Here is an 18,501-nt window from a genome sequence, read left to right on the forward strand (position 1 = left end):
TTGAGAGTCCGCCTGCCGATGCAGGAGATGCGGGTTCGTGCCCTGGTCCGGGAAGATCCCACATGCCGCGGAGCGGCTGGGCCCGTGAGCCATGGCCGCTGAGCCTGCGTGTCCGGAGCCTGTGCTCCGCAACGGGAGAGGCCACAACAGTGAGAGGCCTGCGTACCGCAAAAAAAAAAAAAAAAAAAAAAAACAAAAAGTGTGGTGTGGAGGGGACTGGCTGATGCAGATGAAGACCCAACGTGTGGGCACGTGGAAGGAGGGAAGGAAGGGAACTAAAAGCACAGGGGTGGGTGGGGAGGGGAGGGGACAACACAGCGGGGAAGGCCTGCCGTGGGTGACAGGGGCCGGCTCACACCCCGACGTCCTCACTGGGCAGCAGGAGCCTGTCTGCCTCCAGTGAGATGTGACTTCAGGATCCAGATTCTCTCTTAAAGTCCCTCAAGATCTACACTTGTCTGACCCCAGGCAGCACGGAGATGCTGAGGATAAAACTGAATTCCTCCAAAATTCGCAGATCTCACAGCTGTTAAGATGCCCTGTGCTGACACGGCCAGGTTTAGGGGAAAAGCATAAACCCAGTCCCAGCCCAGGAAGCAGAGTCAGGGCCGGGCCGAGGGGTGATGGGGCTCCTGAAGAGGGGTGTGGGACCAGGCGTAACGGTCCGTCTCAAAGACCACCACCTCCACGGGGAAGAAAAGGTCCACTCCACCCAGCGAGGACAGAGGCCTAAAGCCCGCAAGGCACCTGGGCCTGTCTCTGCTTCCAGGGAAGACACTTTGTGCTTGGCTGAAATCCACAACCAATAGGTAATGTGGTCTCCACCAGCACGGGGGGCACAAGGCCCACCATCCTCGGCCTTATCAGAAAGCCAGCCCCCAGGACCCCTGCCCCGGGCTGACCCTTCCTACCGATTCAACACAACTAACTGCAGGAAGCGCCAGAGGCCTCTGCAGTCCCGTAAACAACGGCAGGTATGTTCTGCATCTCAGTCCTAACTCCCAGCCACCAGGCCCAGGAGGGCGGCCCTGGGGTCCAGCTCAGGCACGCACCCACCCCGCAGAACAGCTTCCAGGGGCAGATTCCAATGCAGGGATGCCACAGGGAACTGGAACTGCTGACCACGGGCACAGCACCCCCTGTGGTCCAGGCACCAAGCCACTGATGGGCAGGGAACCCCGTGTGGCTCAGGGGCCGAAGCGGTGCCATCACCCACGATCACGCCTTGCAGAGGCCCAAGCAAACAATCCCAGGCTGAGAGCGAGGATGTGGCACCAGCTCGGGACCTAGAGCGAGATCGTCCAGGGGCAGATCTGCTACCAGACGGGTTGCAGACAGTGAAGTGTTTTCAGTAGTTCTAGTACCGTGGGAAAACGTCAAATTAAAAACTACATGATATGATCCCGATGAGGGTTAAGTGGAGGTGGGGTGTAAATACCAAGATATTAACTGAGACTGTCTTCCAGATCGTGCATTGCTTTCTTCTTTTCTATATTTGCCATGTTATCTACGGCAGTGAGATGTGTTACTTCGTAAAGCAAAACACAACAGTAACAACTAACTTTTGGGGGCACCAGCCAAAGGGAAGATCCTCTCCATAAATGATTTTATTTAATTCTCACATCACCATATCCAGCAGGCAATGCTTTGCATTCTGGAAATAAGGGGACCCAGGCAGACTAGAACTCAGTCATTCCCAACCCTGACCGTACATCAGAGTCCCGTGGGGACAGTTTTTAAACTAACGATGCCGGCCCACCACAGATCAGGTGGCTTCTGTGCAGTTCTCCCGGGTCACCTGGTGGAGGGCAGGCAAGCCAATCAAAGATGGAGTCGGGGCTCAGACCCACATCTTACTGCCTCCAGAGCCTTGAGCTGTTCCCTGAATTAGGATCTCCTGGGTCCTGGGGGTGTGCTGGGGGGGAGAGAGGCTGTGTAAGAAAGAAGGGGGGGGGCAGATGGCATAGCTAATGGCCAGGGGGAGCGGCCCCACTGTGGGGCTGAGCATCCACACGTCCCACCTGCAGGGCCCCATCTAGTCACCCTCTGTCCCGCCCAGCACGCAGGAGGCACCCGGCAGTGCTTACGGGACCATTAACACGCAGAGTGCCCACAGCACACACTCAGTACTATCGCTGACTTAAATTCAGGAAACTAACAGGACACAGGCTGTCTTTCTGTCCCTCATCTTAGGCCACACCCTCGGCGTGACCGTCAACGACTAACGAGGTCTGTCCCTCACAGGAGATCCTATTAGCTGGATATTTAAAGGTCTGATTCACCAAGGAGTCCGGTTCCGTTTCTCTAAATGAATACACAGGCAAGAAGATGCTAGTTGGGTTAAAATCTGACCCAAGCGACACAGTCTGGTCTATGAAGCCCTGAAATAGTTCCCGGCAGCTCCTCCCGTCATGGGGGGTGTCCCGTCCCCAGCCCACCCTGCTCCACTGTGGGGACAACTGAAGCCCCTGTCCCCTCTGCCCAGGGCCTTCGTGAGGCTCAGGTTCCTTGTGTTCAACTAGTCCACGTGGCTGGGGCCTCAGTTTCCACATCTGAAAGATGGGGTGGCCCTGCGGTCCTGCCCGTGCAGGAGCTCGTGAGGACTAGATGACTAACGGATAAGCACGCTGAGAAGAAAATCCTCCGACGCTGAGTCGGCACAGCTTCTTCCTTTTCCAGTCTCGGCACCTACCCGCCACCTCTGCCTCACAGAAGCAGGGGGCACACACTCCCCGGCAGCTCTGCGTTCCCGTCACAAGGCAGTCATGAACTGACACCTTGCCAGACACTGTGAATGCTGCCTACTTTACCACACGCAACCTTTCCAACATTGTTTACCCAAATCCAAGAATGACAAGAGCCCAGCAGCAGGTGGAAGATCCAGCAAGTGCTTCTCCATGAAAACCAGATACGATCTAGAAACGTTTCCTCCTAAAACCAGCAGGATGTGATTAGAGAGTATGTCTCTGGACGGCATTTCCATCACTAGGGAGGCCATGCTTTATCAGGACACATGCCCGGTTTTGTGTGCAGAAACACGTTACAACAGAAATGCGTGTTCTGTCAGGAGCTCCGAGCTCCTCTGACACATACATGCCTTAGCCAGACTCATTCTCCGGGATGTAAAGAAAACAAAGTTCTCTTCCTGGTTCACAGCGACGTGAAACCGAGCGACGTACAAACTCTGGGGGGAGGGTCCAGGGGGAGACTCGTCACCTCGGCCCTCCAGTGCAGGGTCCACGAACCTGAGCCCCACAGGGGCCCAGTCCTGAGCGGGGAGGCTTCATCAGGTCGTGCGCGTGTGAACCGTGGGCACTTCACCTGGGCCTTGATGACCGTTACCAAACTGGCTCTCCAATCTCAAATGGAAAAGAAATGTCTTAAATACATTTCCCCTAAGACAGGACTCAGACTAACTCTCAGAACATTGCCTCTTCAATTCTCTAGGCCTCTAAGGCATCCTGAAAGGTCAATTAGAGTTTTCGGTGGCTCCTTCTAGAAACGTCCTCTTTCAAAATGCCCCAGGACACCTGGCATCTGGAACCAGAGCAAGGCAGGGGGTTCCTGCCAGGCTGATCTAATTCCGCTGCACAGTCAGACCGTTATTCTTCCATGTGCTCAGTTACTCACCCACCAAACCCTAACACACCCAGGCAGCGCACCGATTTACCCGTAAGCCTGCGCCTACCTTAATCCCCAAATGCCTGTAATTTCCTCCCTTCCCCCAGTCTTCCCACCGTCATAAGCAACTGAAAAAACTCGGAATTTCCAGAAAATGCACTGGTTCAAAAGTAAAGAAGGTGTGAAAAATCAGGGACAGTTTCCCAAAACTGAGCTGGAGAAGAGACTCCTGGGGTCCGCTGGAAACCAGCACTGCTCTACACGACACCAGCTCCCCGCCAGACACACACACACGAGATCATTTCGTCCTCACCAGAAGCCAGCACAGGTTTAGGTAAAACGAAAAACGAAGTGGTTCATAGGTCGTTCAAAAGCTGGGAGAGAGAAACGTGTAGATCCGTGTTTCTGTGCTATGCGCTGTGCGGGACATACATGAATTTTAGGGTTCACCTCCCACCTTTCAGCAGGTCACACCCTGACCTGCCTGGGAGATGAAGCTCAGGCCCACTGCGCCGCAGGTGACCCTGGCCAGACTGCACAGGTGAGGCTGGGCCGGGGTGTGGGGAGCTGGACAGGCCAGGGCCGTGCACCTAGGAAAGTCACGGGTGGGCAGCTGAGGGATTCACACTCGAGATGTAAAAGTTTCGTGCAGAGGAGGGGCATCAACAACATAACACCGGGAGGACTGATCGGGTCTTGTGCAGGATAGACTAGAGGGGTAACGGCCTTCTTTACTTGGGTGGCAAATCGATACGTTCGCCTTTGAGCAGGATATTTTAATCCAACTAATAAAGCCCCTTTGCGCAAGCAAATGCTATATTCTTTCATATGTACCAGCATTTGTTCCCCGTCCCTGTTTTCCCCACTCAGAGCCCTGAGCTATTCGTAGCACCCACACCCTGGTTACCATGGGGATTATCTGCATGGGGTGGGGTGCACCCTGCAGGAATAACCCCTAGTAGGAAATGCATGTTTTATGATGGGTCTTGCTGGCGTACTGGCAACCTGCTTTCACTGGTGGCCAGAACTTCGGACACTCACCCCCAAGAGAAAAGCATTTACAATTTGAAAGAAACACCACGGCCTCCCTCGTGGCTCGCCACCTCACCTGTCTTCCATCCAGCACTTTCCTGCCACAAGGTTTTCTCTCATGTCACACACTTAGAGGACACGTCCAGTGGGTGGTAACAGAACGCCTCCCTTACAGAGAACGTGATGCCGTTTAGCTGAAGTCACTGTCAGGCATCGGAAGCAAACGGCCAGTTGCACGAGGGCCTGTGAATACCGGAATGCAGGACCGAGTGATCAAAGGCCAGGAGAGAGTGGACCAGAGGATTAGGCTGAGCCCGAGACGAAGGAAGCAGCCCAGAGTGCTGGACACGAGACCAGAGCTGGCCGGTGGCGCTGAGTGTGAAGGGGCTGTTTTCCTGCATGTCGGATGGACCGTGTGTACACCATATGTCACAGGCAGAGCCCCCAACTCTGCTGTAATGGACGCTCCAGTGCAATAACCTTAAGGACAGGCTGTCCCTCCAGAATGTCACCCGAACGTGACCCCAGGGCCTCGCCATAAGCCAACGTTCAATGTCCAGACGGCAGTTACCTGAAATTCTCCTTTCTGGTTCCCACTTAATGACAATTAGAACCCACATCATCAGAGAATGAGGAAACACAGCACAGACTTCTCCTATCGTTTTTAAGGAATTCTTAAAGGCTGAAAATAGAAGTTGCAACTTATGCCCCAAATAATGCTCTCTACATGCCCCACTGCCCAGAAAGACCCACGAAGAGGGCACCTGCCTTCTTTCTAGAAGTTCACAGTCGCATCAGTCACCTGAGACTCCGGGTCACATTTTCCTATACCAACAATGGGACAAAGCCACCACTGGGTTCCAAAGCAGCTCACAAAAAGCAGTTTAACCCGAAACGCTCCTGAAGTGCATCCGAGCTCTCTGGAGCTGCCCACTGCCCAGCGGGGTCAGTGAGGGCACAAGGACACCGACGTGGGTTGGGAGAATAAATGGATCCTGTAGAGTTGTGATCCTTTAATAGATGTAAAGTCATGGGTCATTGTGGAAGAAAGAAAGGAGCAAAACAGTTTTTCACAAAAATGAATATCAGATGAGAGCACTTTTAATCCCTCCTCTCAGGGGCAAGGAAAGGTGATCTGCAGTGGACAGTGTCTATGGTGGCCCGTGACCCCCTCCCCCTGGTGGGAGCGGGAGTGGGGTGGGAGCTGGGGCTTGCTTCTACCAGCAGAACCTGGCACAAGGGAGGGCTGTCACCCCACAATTATGTGACATTATTTAAGGCTCTGTCTTACCAGCTTGAGGAAGTGAGTGGCCACATTGGGAAAACCCAAGCAGCAGTCAATGTGGCCTTCAAGTCAGCCAGCAAGAGACTGGGGTCCTAAGTCCCAAAACCGTGAGGACATGGATTTGGCCAACAACCCAAGGAAGCTTGGACACAGATTCCACCCCCAAGTTGAGCCTTCAGCTGAGAACCAAGTCCTGGTCCACAGCTTGACTGCAGCTTCGCGGTGCTCCAAGCACCTCGCTAGCTAAGCCATGCTCTGACTCCCGACCAGATAAACCATGAGAAGACAGATGTTTTAGGCCCCTAAGTCTGCGGTGTGTGTGCAGTGACAGCTGACTAATCCATGGTCCAAACAGCCATGAGATAATAAGTGAGTCTGCATTCACTTTCTCTTTAAACCTTCAAGGACCCAAAAACCAGAGCCCAACATTTCTTTAACTTTCTCTGCTTCAGTGATGGAGTTAACCTTTAATTCACCTGAAACTATTTTTTCTTGGTTAAGGCGGAATGATTTGAAAGTAATTTCCTCTTTCTGGAAGAATGGAGTACATTAAATGGCTATTATTTCACTTAAAAAAATGGTGTTTCTACCCTGTGCCTCTCTTTTAGGACTTGCAGGAGCTACAAAGATAAGCAATATGGTGTCCCTGCTCTCAGGGTGCTCGCAGCCTGGAAAAAAGCCAAATTAGCCAGCCAGCCATCCATCTAACAAGTATTTATCTGGACACCTACTATATGCCTCTCCCTTCCCTGTGCTGTAGGGTAAAAACAAACTTCCCTGCTCTCCTGGCAGGAGAAGACAATACAACAAACCAAAGAGCACAAACAGGCGGCAGAGACCCGAGCCCTCCGGAGACACGTCACTTCCATCACCACCTGGCACCTGGTCTCTTCACTCAGGAAGGGCGCCGTCACGGTGTGGCCGGTGGGCTGTGAAGTCCCCTGATTTAGACACGGTTCAGGACCTGCCCGAGCACCAGGAACCGTCCAGGGCTTCCCCAGACACCTCATCACGGCCCTGCCGACCCAAGAAGCCAGCAACCTGAGGCACTTCACTCAAATGTGAACGCTCCCCGCAGCCTGGGTACCAGGTAACAGAGGAAGAGGCTCTAGAAGAGGCTGAGCAGCAGAGGGGAGGGGGAATGCAGCGTGAACAACTCTCATTTAAGCACTTCTACTAAACAGGTGCTGAAAAGCAGAAGCAGAGACGAGGCTACTGATGGGACGCGCTCCCACTTCCCTGCTACACGGACCGAACCTGACACTTTGGGGAAGTGCGCCCCGGAACCTTTGCTTCTGACATTTACAAGCTGCAACAGCCTCGTAAACAAGGTGCTCACTCAGAGCATCGACCTCTCCGGAAGGAGGAGCCGGGGAGCCCCGCCCGTCCCCCAAGAGGTGCCTCTATGTGGCAGAGGTCACGGCTACACGTCCACCAAGCCCCTGATGCAGGACTCAGAGGGCCGCTGATCCTGATCATGCGTGCGTTCTTAGTACGGCTCCATACTCAGAAGTAAGAACATGAATGGGCCCAAACGACTGGAAGATTGCAGGGCGGGGGTGGGGGGTAGTCAGGTGCAGTTCTTTTACACTTACACTTACACACACACACACAGCTGAAAACACCTTGTGATAAACGAAACAGTGACAAAAATGACTGTCTCCATACTCAGCGAACCTGTTTTCTCAATCAAAGAATAAGCAGAGCAACAGCTTTCCGGCATTTTTATAGTAGAATCCTTTTCCCCCAAACTACATCCTATGCCAAACCCAAATATAAGCATCAGGTGAAACTGGACCCGCTCTTATTTAAAGGGACAAGGGGATAAGCAGCCCCCTGGCTGGCCTTGACTCTCCCCGCCCTCCATGCCTGCTCCTGTGCCCCCCCTGCCCAGGACTCCAGGGCTCCAAGGACCGGCCTTAAGTACACCGACCTACAGCAGGTCGTCATAGCACCTAAACCCAAGAACGAGCCACGGGAGAATTCTTAAGGACAAGAGTGACAAGCAGAGGAGAGGCACAGGAGCAAGACGAGAAGCTTGGGAGCAGAATAGAAAGTGGAACTGGCCCTTGACCTTGAGAAACCGCAAAGTCTCCCAGAGTCAAAGGCAGACACAGAGCGGATGCATCATGGTCAAGGCTCTGTGGTCGCCCACGGGGCACAGTCCCTCCAAGGGCTGCAGACCAGGCGGCGCCCGGAGTGAGGGGATATCCTCTCCCCACGGAGCCCTGCACCGAAGGCCTTGCTGTCGCAGGACGTTAAGAGGTCTGTACGAAGCAGAAGTGCAGGTAAGAATTCAAGAACCCATTAAAGTGAAAAGACAAAACTTTCCTGGTGAGTCGATGGGACGGAAGAGCTGGATGGGCGCAGCAGTGAGACATTAAAAAGACAACTTAGGGGGGCTTCCCTGGTGGCGCAGTGGTTGAGAGTCTGCCTGCCGATGCAGGGGACACGGGTTCGAGCCCTGGTCCGGGAAGATCGCACATGCCGCGGAGCAACTGGGCCCGTGCGCCACAACTACTGAGCCTGTGCGTCTGGAGCCTGTGCTCCGCAACAAGAGAGGCAGAGATAGTGAGGGCCCCGCGCACGGCGATGAAGAGTGGCCCCCGCTCGCTGCAACTAGAGAAAGCCCTCGCACAGAAACGAAGACCCAACACAGTCAAAAATGAATAAAAATAAATAAATAAATAATAAAAAGACAACTTAGGGCTTAGTTATCAGTTAACTTAAAAGGCTAGCGGCCAGCGAAAGCCCTAAATGAGTAACATTCCAGCAAAAAAGAGCAGACTCTGCTGCCGGGGTGCTGACAGGCAGACCGTACCTGGACTATGACGTGAGGACGGTCACCTTGTCACCCGAGGATCCCTGGGTCCTGGAGCGGAGACGTCTCAGGAGGGACGAGACGGGGCTGCAGGCTCCTGGGAGGCGAGGAAGAGACGTTAGACTCCATCTGTTTTGACCCCAGAACCTCCAAGCCTGCGGCCATCGCAGGGAGGAAAGATTCCGTTTAGCTCAGCATCAGGAAGGCAGACGAGGTCCCACCACGGGACAGAGCAGCACGCGGGGAGCCGCGCTGGGGAGCAGACGGGACACCAGACCAGACGGCCTCCAAACCAGAGGTCCTGCCCCGCCACCGCGACAAACGCGGGGTCACGTCTAAGGAAGGACGACAGCAAAGCATCTTCCAGACAGGCTACGGCCACACATGCAGGACACCGAGGTGGAGCTGGGCACGCTCCGCGGCCCTGCGAGGGGCCAGCCAGGGGAGCGAGTGCCCTCCTGACGCTGGCATTGAGAACCGAGGTCAGCAGGGGCAGAAAGCCTCAGCTGCGTCCTCCAGGAAACGCGGGACTCCAGTCTGTGTGATCGGCCCCTCTCCTGTCCTTGCTGGCAGTAGCACACAGTGTCAGGGCACCAGTGCAGACCACACAGCGCTAGTACACCACCCTCGCGGGCACGGAGCAGCCACCTGCCGTGACTTCAGATGGGTCACAGACTGCTCTGACGCGGGGCGTGCTCTGTCGCCACGTGCCGGGGGCGCGGCCTGCAGTCCCAGAAGGAATGAAGGCGGTGACGGTCACTCCTCACAGGGCCATCCAGGAAGAACCTCCTGGACGAGTGGCATATAAAGTCCTCTGTTTTCCCAACTGCAGCGTTCCTACTCTACACAGGCTCATGCACTCACCCACCCAGGAGCTGGAGTGCTTTAGCTAAGCTTCCTGCATATGACTTTGCACCTGATGTGAACCCAGATGCGGATTATTGCTGAGCCAAAAGCTCACGAGAAGATGCTCATCCACAGCTCAAGTTGTATCACTTCAATGCAGCAAAGCAGGTTTCCAGCAGCTGCAGCCAACCATTCCATCCCACCAACACCTTTTGTATATTCATTCTGTGCTAATATTTCAGTCTTTGCCACTTCCTACTTTGAAAATGTCCAAACCTACATAAAAGTTAACGCACATATTTACACACTTGTTATCTACATTTGCCAGTATTTAACATTTTGCCACATCTGCTCTATCGTTATGTAAATATACACTTTTCTCACGAACCATTTGATGCTGAGCTGTAATAGCTAACATGACACTTGACCTCTAAGTACTTTGGTAACTCCTAAGGATGACACTCACCCACATACCTGTAACATCACTTGTTAGAAACCGAATATTCATTCAGTAGCCTCTAAAACACAGCCCACGATCAAATGTCCAAAACCAACAACATACTGGCATTTGTCTGTCATGGGCCAAGTACCACAAGGGCAGTGAGAGAAACGAAGATGAGTTAAGGCCCAGGTTCACAGCCCAGGGGGAGACGGACACACAGATCCTTCCTGGGAGCTGGGCACAAAGCGGGAGCTGACTCACACGTGAGTCTCTGTCTTGGCAGAAGAGAAAGTGGTGGCTCCACCTGAAGGCCTCAGGAAAGGTTTCTGCAATTTGGGCTTTTCAGAGGATGAAGTTACCCAACTTACACGCAGAGAGCGGGAACGGAACACAAAAACGGAGAGGCTAGAATATGACAGCCAGAACAATGCCGTCCAACCCCCAAATGTCCAAATCCTACCTCTGGGAACTTGTGACTACGTTAGGTTACACGACAGGGAGGTTGCAGAAGGAATGAAGGTGCTCATCAGCTGACCTTGGATGAGACGTTCCCAGGGTGGGTCTGATGTAATCCCTAGGGTCCCTGAAGGATGGGGGAGGGGGCGGGCAGCCTCCAGAGGCCGACAAAGGCAAGGAACTGGATTCTCTAGAGAGCCCTAAGAAAGGAACACACCCTCCCAACACCTGGACTTGAGCCCAGTGAGACCTATTCTGGACTTCTGACCTGCAGAACTGAAGAACAATATTAGGTTGGCCAAAAAGTAAGATGTTACGGAACATCCCGAACGAACTTTTTGGCCAACCCAGTAAATTTGTGTTGTTTTAAAGCCTTTTTTTTTTTTTTTTAACGTAGATGCTTGAAACAAGGCTGGAAACTGTCAAAGTGCTAGGGGCTGGGGCCAAGTCATCGAGTCCAGCTGCCAAGAGCCATGATAGGATCTGTATTTTAGGAAGAAAACGCCGGAATGAAAGGAACAGAATCCAGAAGGAAAACAACTGGCGATGCTTGTTGCCAATGATAAAATTTGAGCTTTCAAGCAAAAAAACCTAGAATTGTGGAAAACTGGTATCTGTCACCAAGATCTCAGTTGACAGCTTCCCAAAACTTAGAGTTTTCTGAAGACTTTGGTGGTGATATTAACAAATGTGTTTTTAGAAAACATATACGATGAAATCTGTCAACATTTAGATCTGGATAATTCAGTAAAACTAATCCACCGAAACAGAATCACATATGGGTAAAAGGTTGATTCAAAGTACAAAACAGACCCATTTCAGAGTACAGAAAGCTCACGGATATGGTTTCAGACTCCACGGGGTACCAGCTACCACCTGTCGAGTTTTTGTGCGGTACCAAAAAATATCCACAATCATCTGAAAAGGCTACTAAAGTACTCTTCCTCTTCCAAGTACAGATCTGTGGCCACATTTTCTTTATGTATTTCAACTAAAACAATACATCAAAACTGAATGATGTATAATCAGACATAAGAATCAAGTGGCCTTCTATCAAGCTAAACATTGAAGAGATTTGTAAATATGGAAAACAACACCACTCGTATTAAACTTTTTTTGTTTTGGAAACTAGTTGTTTTCCATAAAAATGTTTTCCATAACAAATGTTACTTGTTAACGTAAAATCGTTTATTGTTACTGTTACTTTTTGCAGGACTAATACATAAATGTTTTAAGTTGTTCTGAATTTTAATTTGTAGTGTGATACATACAACCCACATAAGCAAAAAGTTCTGTGGAGTTCTCAACAATTTTTTTTTAATTTACTTACTTACTTATTTATTTTTACTTATTTATTTATTTTATTTTTGGCTGCCTTGGGTCTCCATTGCTGTGTGCGGGCTTTCTCTAGTTGTGGCGAGCGGGGGCTACTCTTCGTTGTGGTGCGCAGGCTTCTCATTGGGATGGCTTCTCTTGCTGCGGAGCAGGGGCTCTAGGCGCCCGGGCTGCAGCAGTTGTCGCACGTGGGCTCAGTAGTTGTGGCTCGCGGGCTCTAGAGCACAGACTTCGTTGTCCCGCGGCATGTGGGATCTTCCCGGACCAGGGCTCGAACCCTTGTCCCCTGCACTGGCAGGCGGATTCTCAACCACTGCGCCACCAGGGAAGCCCTCAATAATCTCTGAGAGTGAAAAGGGTCCTGAGATCAAACAGCTTGAGAACCGCTGCTTTAGGGATGCCCTACGGCACGGACTCAGCCAGGCTGGCACAGGCCCCGTCAGCAGAGCTGCCCTCCTGCTTCCTTAGGCAGGACGAGGCAGCCTGAGAGGGAGCCTCACTCTGCTCACATTTCCCTGTCATGGTATCAAAGCAGTTAATGCCAAACTCAAGTGCTAACGAAAGGCCTGCCGTACATTAAACCAGGCTGAAGCCATCAGGATTAACGGGATTGGAATGCATAGTAATAAAAACTCATTAGTACTGCTTTTCTTTAATCCAAGAATGTTTCAACCGATTTATTCTACTTCGGATTTGAAATTTCACTTGTTAAAAACAGGGTATTGAGAATGCTACAACCACCTCATACCTAAAGAATCTGATTTCACTCCTTTCATAAATACAGCAAGCAGCATTCCAACACCACCCTTGCCGGGCTTCCAAGGGCACAGACACTGCACAGGTGTGACCATGACACCACGTGGCTCTGTGTAACAGGGACACCCACACACTGATGGGAAATACATACATAAAACCACCCAAAAACATCAGCAAACGTACTTCCACTGAATAATTTATAAATCCAAAGGAATCAGGCCTTCCCATTAAGTACACTGACAGGAATTACTAAACAGGTTTTTTGCTGTATTAAACACAATGCCCAACTCTGGGGCGGCTTAAATAGCTGCTTTGCCTTTGAATGAGTTTGTGTATTGTTCTTCATGCCACAGATGTCCTTGAGTGCCAGATACAGTTCTAGAAACCAGAGATGCCGCGGTGAACTAACTAGACCAAAATCCTGCCTCGGCAGAATTTACATTCTGCGACTAGGAGCACGTCTTTGAAAAATAAAGATGCACGAAATAGCAACAGGAGGTAGCACGCTTCTGAGCTCCTAAAGCAATTCCATGACATTATTAGAAATAAGATGAGCCCCCATTATACGAGCAAGTGCTCCATTCCATGAGGTCAGATATGAAGGTCATTGTAAGGAATGAAGCTACAAGAACAGAGTTCAAGGCAGTTAGGGGAATTCTGTTAAGTCTTCTGACTGCAACCAAGCACTGTGGCAAGAACAGAGCTCCCTGGCTGACCTCGAGCCCCTGGAACAGCCAAGGACCTCCCAAGGGGATGCGTGGGGGGTTGGAAGCCTGGAAGGAGGGCATCTGTAGTTTGAAAAAACAAATATTTTAATTAAATTTTTTCTTTGGCACGAATAGTTTTGAAATTTCAGCATGAGATTTTTGTTTGTTAAAAGGGAGCATGAGCTCAGAGGCTGACGAGTACCGCGAAGAAGTTAATATCCTTCCTGTTCAAGGAAAGAGAGGGATGATGGACTCAAAGCCTGAGTGGGGGAGAGAGGCCTCCAGGCGTCACCCAAGGGTCCAAAACTGTCCTCAGAGACGCTCGCACGTTGTTCCCCTTTCCGTTATGACCCTGCAGGACGGGCGCCACGGGGCTGCATCGAGAACTGACATCACGGCAGCTGCTCGTGCCGTGCGCAGAGCGCTGGTGACTCCGACACGGCCTTCCAGACCACCAGGACCTGGGAGTGATCCCCTCCATCCTGAGCCTTCCAGTCTTGAAGCTCTGCATTTCGCATTTATCCAGAAAGGAGCCGACTGTCGTAGACTGAAATAATACACTCACGAGGGGCCGACCTGGCCGGTACCAGAAACCACAGTACTTTTACACATCGTGTCCCCGGCCTTCCCCACGACCCACACCTCCTGCCACCCAGGGCTCTACAACGGCAGGCCACGCTCTTGTTCACAGGTGCTCAGTGAGAAAGGACCGGCTTCCACCTGAGGACAGGGGGCTCGTGATGACAGGGGGTCTTACAGCTATTACTAAATCCGTTCCCCAGAATGGATTCCAGTGTCCACTGAGAATGTGACTATATCACCTCTTCCCGCAATTTCCATTGTCCACCCTGATTCCACCTTTACTGGGGACCAACACCAGTTTCTGTCCACCCCCTAAGGCAGCAATAACGTTTAAACATAAAAGCTGTTTGAAAGACCTCACAATATATATAGCCACCTGCGGTTCTACAATGCTTATTAGGGGGAAAAAAGTTACAAACTCTAAAGGAAATGTGGTCAAAGAAGTAACAGCAAGATATTAATTCCACTCCCAACCTTTCAATAATTAACATTACTCCAGCCAGTTCTGCACCAAGGAAAAGACCACAATTTGATAACTCATCCTTCCTTTGAGACGCAAGATACTCCACGACAAGACCACCAAATCCTTCTCGGCTAAGCGCTGCAGCAGGCCAGGGAAGGCCGTGTTGCCCACGGGCGTAAATCTCCTGGGGAGGCTCAAAGAGGGAGGGGGCAGCCAGAGAGGCTGGGGGGCTGGGGGCACCGAGTCGCGGGGTTTGGGGCAGTGGTTCTCAACTGGGGTGACTTTGCCCCCCAAGGACCACTTGGCCATGTCTGGAGAGAGCTTTGTCGTCGCAGCTGACGGAGGGTGGTGCTGGCATGTAGCGGGCAGAGGCCAGGGATGCTGCTGGACGTCCTGCAGCGCCAGCACAGTCCCCACCAACAGGAGGGTGCGGAGCGCCAAGGTGGGAGGAGCCTGCCGCACTGTGCAGAGCTGTGAGCGAAGTGCTCCACAGATGCAGTTTTTTAATAAGCGGACTGGTTTTTAAAATATTTTAAAGTAATGTTTTACTCTTAAAAAACCTACAAATAATGCCTGCGATTAAACATGTATTCACAAGAAAGCAAAACATTGTCACCACGTAGCTGGAAAACCCTCGAGGTCCCCAAAACTGGGCTGAGAATTACTAAGAGGCAAGCACACAAAGGAAAAAAGTGCAAGATGAAAAAAATGTGCTGAGGACTAAGACAAGCGGCCTCTCACCGTTGTGGAGCACAGGCTCCGGACGCGCAGGCTCAGCGGCCATGGCTCACGGGCCCAGCCGCTCCGCGGCATGTGGGATCCTCCCGGACCGGGGCACGAACCCGTGTCCCCTGCATCGGCAGGGGGACTCTCAACCACTGCGCCACCAGGGAAGCCCAAGCTTCACTTCTTAATCCAGGTTCTAAGAGTGAACCTGATCCTGAAGTTTTGCGCGAGCTCGTTCACCCTGCGTCACGTGGAGATGCTCAAAAGTCCGTGGGGATGGGAGCGCTGGCGGGGGCCCGCTGAGAGAGAAAGGAACCGGGCACCCGCCACGCGGTCCCGTCAGCGCTTCACAGGTGCGGTGCGGGGCTCAGAACAGGCTAAGTACCTCGAGCGGCTGTCGGGCTCCACTGGCGCTCTTGTTACACTGTGTCAGCGTCTGAGTGGGGAGGACGCCCAGACTCCGCAGCTCTGGAGGAGCACAAAGAGGGGGCGTGGTCCGCACGCGAGGACCGGCTTCCGTCCCAGAAACGCTCCGCCTGCCAGCGAGCAGCCAACCTCTATTTCTAACACCTGACAATTTGAGAGGCGAAATCTTACCTTCTGAGAGGACCAACTGGCCACCTAACTCAGAAATCGCCGCAGACTGTAAAAGGAAAAACTGAGCAGGGCAGGAAAGCGGTGGGGAGAGAGAGGAAGGGGAGCCACGGAGAGCACGCTGACTTTCCATTCAGTCATTTCCCTCCGACACGGCCACCCAACTCCACCTCCGGTGCAGCAGTAACAGGCAGGCATCTGCAGCCAGGTGCCTCCGCAAGGACGGCAGCAGCGATCGTGACGGCTGACGTTTACTCTAGGTGCCTACTCGGTCCCGCTCAAACCGAGCTCTGACGTTTACACAGCTATCACAACCCACTTCTCTTACAGAAAAGCAGCTTCCTAAAGCAGGTAGAAAGCAGAGCCCCGGCTCAAACCTCAGCGCGTCTAAAACCACTCTGCGGCTCCTGAATTATTTTTCATGCTACTGAAACTCTGCATGAGGCTTCCAGTAGGTCCCCTAGGACAACGGGCCATAATGTGATTACAGTAAAACTTTAATTAAACACAAAGATGACCCTCCCACTTCGCAAACATAGTCAGAGGCAGTGGAATGTGGAGAAACCGTTTTTTGAAGATGACCTGGGTTTCAACCCCTGACTACCTGAATGAGCTTTTGCAGATTACTCTGAACCCCAATTTCCCCACTTCTGCAATGAGGAAACGACTGTCAAACTCACAGAACTGCTTAAAAATAATTGGAAATTGAGATTATGCCTATAAATATATCAAGCACTTCTTAAGATCAATTCATTGTTGAAGGCTTTCTCTGAGTAAGTGACGTAAGTTCAGAAATACTTTCTCTTCATTTCATACTGTTTTCCAACTGCACTGGCTCCTGGCTGGCATTTTCTTTGTTTGGGTTTTTTTTTTTTTTGGCCTTACCGTGTGGCATGTGGAATCTTAGCTCCCCGACCAGGGATTGAACTGGTGCCCCCTGCGTTGGGAGCATGGAGTCTTAAGCACTGGACCGTCAGGAAGTCCCATGGCTGGCATTTTGGAATCTCTCTGCCAAAGAGCTAATGAGCGACACCAGCAGATAAAATGCAGCCAAGGGGAGCTGCTATTTAAAGAAATCCTCCCCTTTAAGTGAAGAATTGTTTGACCTGTGACTGTTAGCCCTTAATTACATGGTGCGTCAGTATTTTAGAAGAACTGTGTCACGAACTAGCGGTTGGGGTCCACGATGGCGCCTGCCCTGAATGTGGACATTTGAGGCTTCTGTCTGCCAGTGACTTAACCCAAAGAGTTTAATAAAGGACAGTCTTTGCCAGTGAGGAAGTGACGTTATTATTGCTGGGAAGGTGAAAGAGCTACTCAGGAAATATATGAATACAACACAAAACTGCAGGGTTTTCTCCAAAACAGCAGCAGAGAGAGGAAGCCTGGGGGAATTTCAGGATGGAGTCATCAGGGGGCAGTGGTCAAGGTGGAGGCGTGGCCGGGCTAAGGCAGGAAGGTGGGCACCCGTCGGATAGGACGGGGGGGGGGGGCGGCAGGGAGGAGCACAGAGGTCCCAGGAGAGCGGGGCCCAGCCTGCCAGGAGGCCGGCAGAGGGAGCCGAGGTCAGGGTGCTGCTGCCCACGGTCCAGGCTGAGCTTCTGCAAGATCTCTTCCGGCCCGACGATGGTTTCCCTGGAAACACACATTCTGGCCTCACACCGATGCATTCTCCTGAGACTCAGAAAATATAATCCACGGCCCTTTGTGCTCAGGATCCCCTCAGGCCACCTGCCAGGGCCCAGGAAGATCTGTCGATCACCAGGCAAATAAGCCTGTGTGCCTGGAGAGGATGGTGTCCCCCTCCGCCACGCCCAGTGGGCGCCCCCCAGGAGGCAGACAGCAGCCCCCCTCTATTTCCCTGCTCCCGGTTCCTGGGCAGCCTCATCAAGTTACCCCCTCCTGCCCCTCTTAACCAACACTTTCTATTTTTTAAAGCCATAGCATCAATGCAGAGACAGACCTTATGGTCTGGGGCCAAGGACCCCTCACCCGTTCCCACTCTCAAAGGGCAATGAGTGGGCTCATTACTAAGCCACCACTTTGCCAAGTCAAAGTCTAAGCCACTTTCCCTTTCTGGGGCCCGAGCGATGGTGTCTACTGTGTCATCAAAGTCTACGAGGAGGAATGTGATGATTACACAACAAGGTGAATGGACTTAATGCCACTGAAGTGTATACTTCAAAATGTACGATAAAAAATAAGTAACAGGGCTTCCCTGGTGGCGCAGTGGTTAAGAATCTGCCTGCCAATGCAGGGGATACGGGTTCGAGCCCTGGTCCAGGAAGATCCCACAACATGCCACGGGGCAACCAACCCCGCGAGCCACAACTACTGAGCCTGCGCTCTAGAGCCCACGAGCCACAACTACTGAAGCCCACGCGCCTACAGCCCGTGCTCCGTCACAAGAGAAGCCACCGCAATGAGAAGCCTGCGCACCACAACAAAGAACAAAAGTGGCCAAAATAAATAGATAAAATAGATTTATGTATATACAGAAAAAGTGACATTCAGAAACTAAAAAGATTCCTCAAAAACCTAGAGTTATTGCTATAGGACTCAACCACTCCTAGCTATATAACCAAGGTAAATGTAAAAAACTTGTATACAAAAACTTGCATACAGTTAGTCACTGCAGCATGATTCATAATAGCCCCAAAGTGGTTCAACAACCCAAATGCCCATCAACTGATGAACGGATAAACAAAATGTAGTCTATCCACAAGGGAATATTATTCAGCCATAAAAAGGAATGAGGACTCATTCGTGCTACAGCGTGGATGAACCTTGAAAACATTATGCTAATGTCACAAAAGGCCACGTATTGTGTTAGTT

At 51.7% G+C, this 18,501-nt stretch overlaps 1 protein-coding gene across 3 annotated transcripts in view; it reads right to left on the bottom strand.

Moving 5' to 3' along the window:
- Positions 1-18,501, bottom strand: part of SLC7A1 (solute carrier family 7 member 1) — a 69,050-nt gene that overhangs the window by 24,993 nt on the left and 25,556 nt on the right. For 2 of the 3 annotated variants that reach the window (XR_009530253.1, XM_060079562.1), the window contains exon 2: positions 8,760-8,856. The exons of the other annotated variant lie outside the window; for it this stretch is intronic. The gene's annotated coding sequence lies outside the window, so the exon portion shown is untranslated. The remainder of the gene's footprint in view (positions 1-8,759; positions 8,857-18,501) is intronic. 3 annotated transcript variants of the gene reach the window in all.

The sequence above is a fragment of the Mesoplodon densirostris genome, chromosome 17, assembly GCF_025265405.1.
Source record: "Mesoplodon densirostris isolate mMesDen1 chromosome 17, mMesDen1 primary haplotype, whole genome shotgun sequence".
Classification (NCBI taxonomy): domain Eukaryota; kingdom Metazoa; phylum Chordata; class Mammalia; order Artiodactyla; family Ziphiidae; genus Mesoplodon; species Mesoplodon densirostris.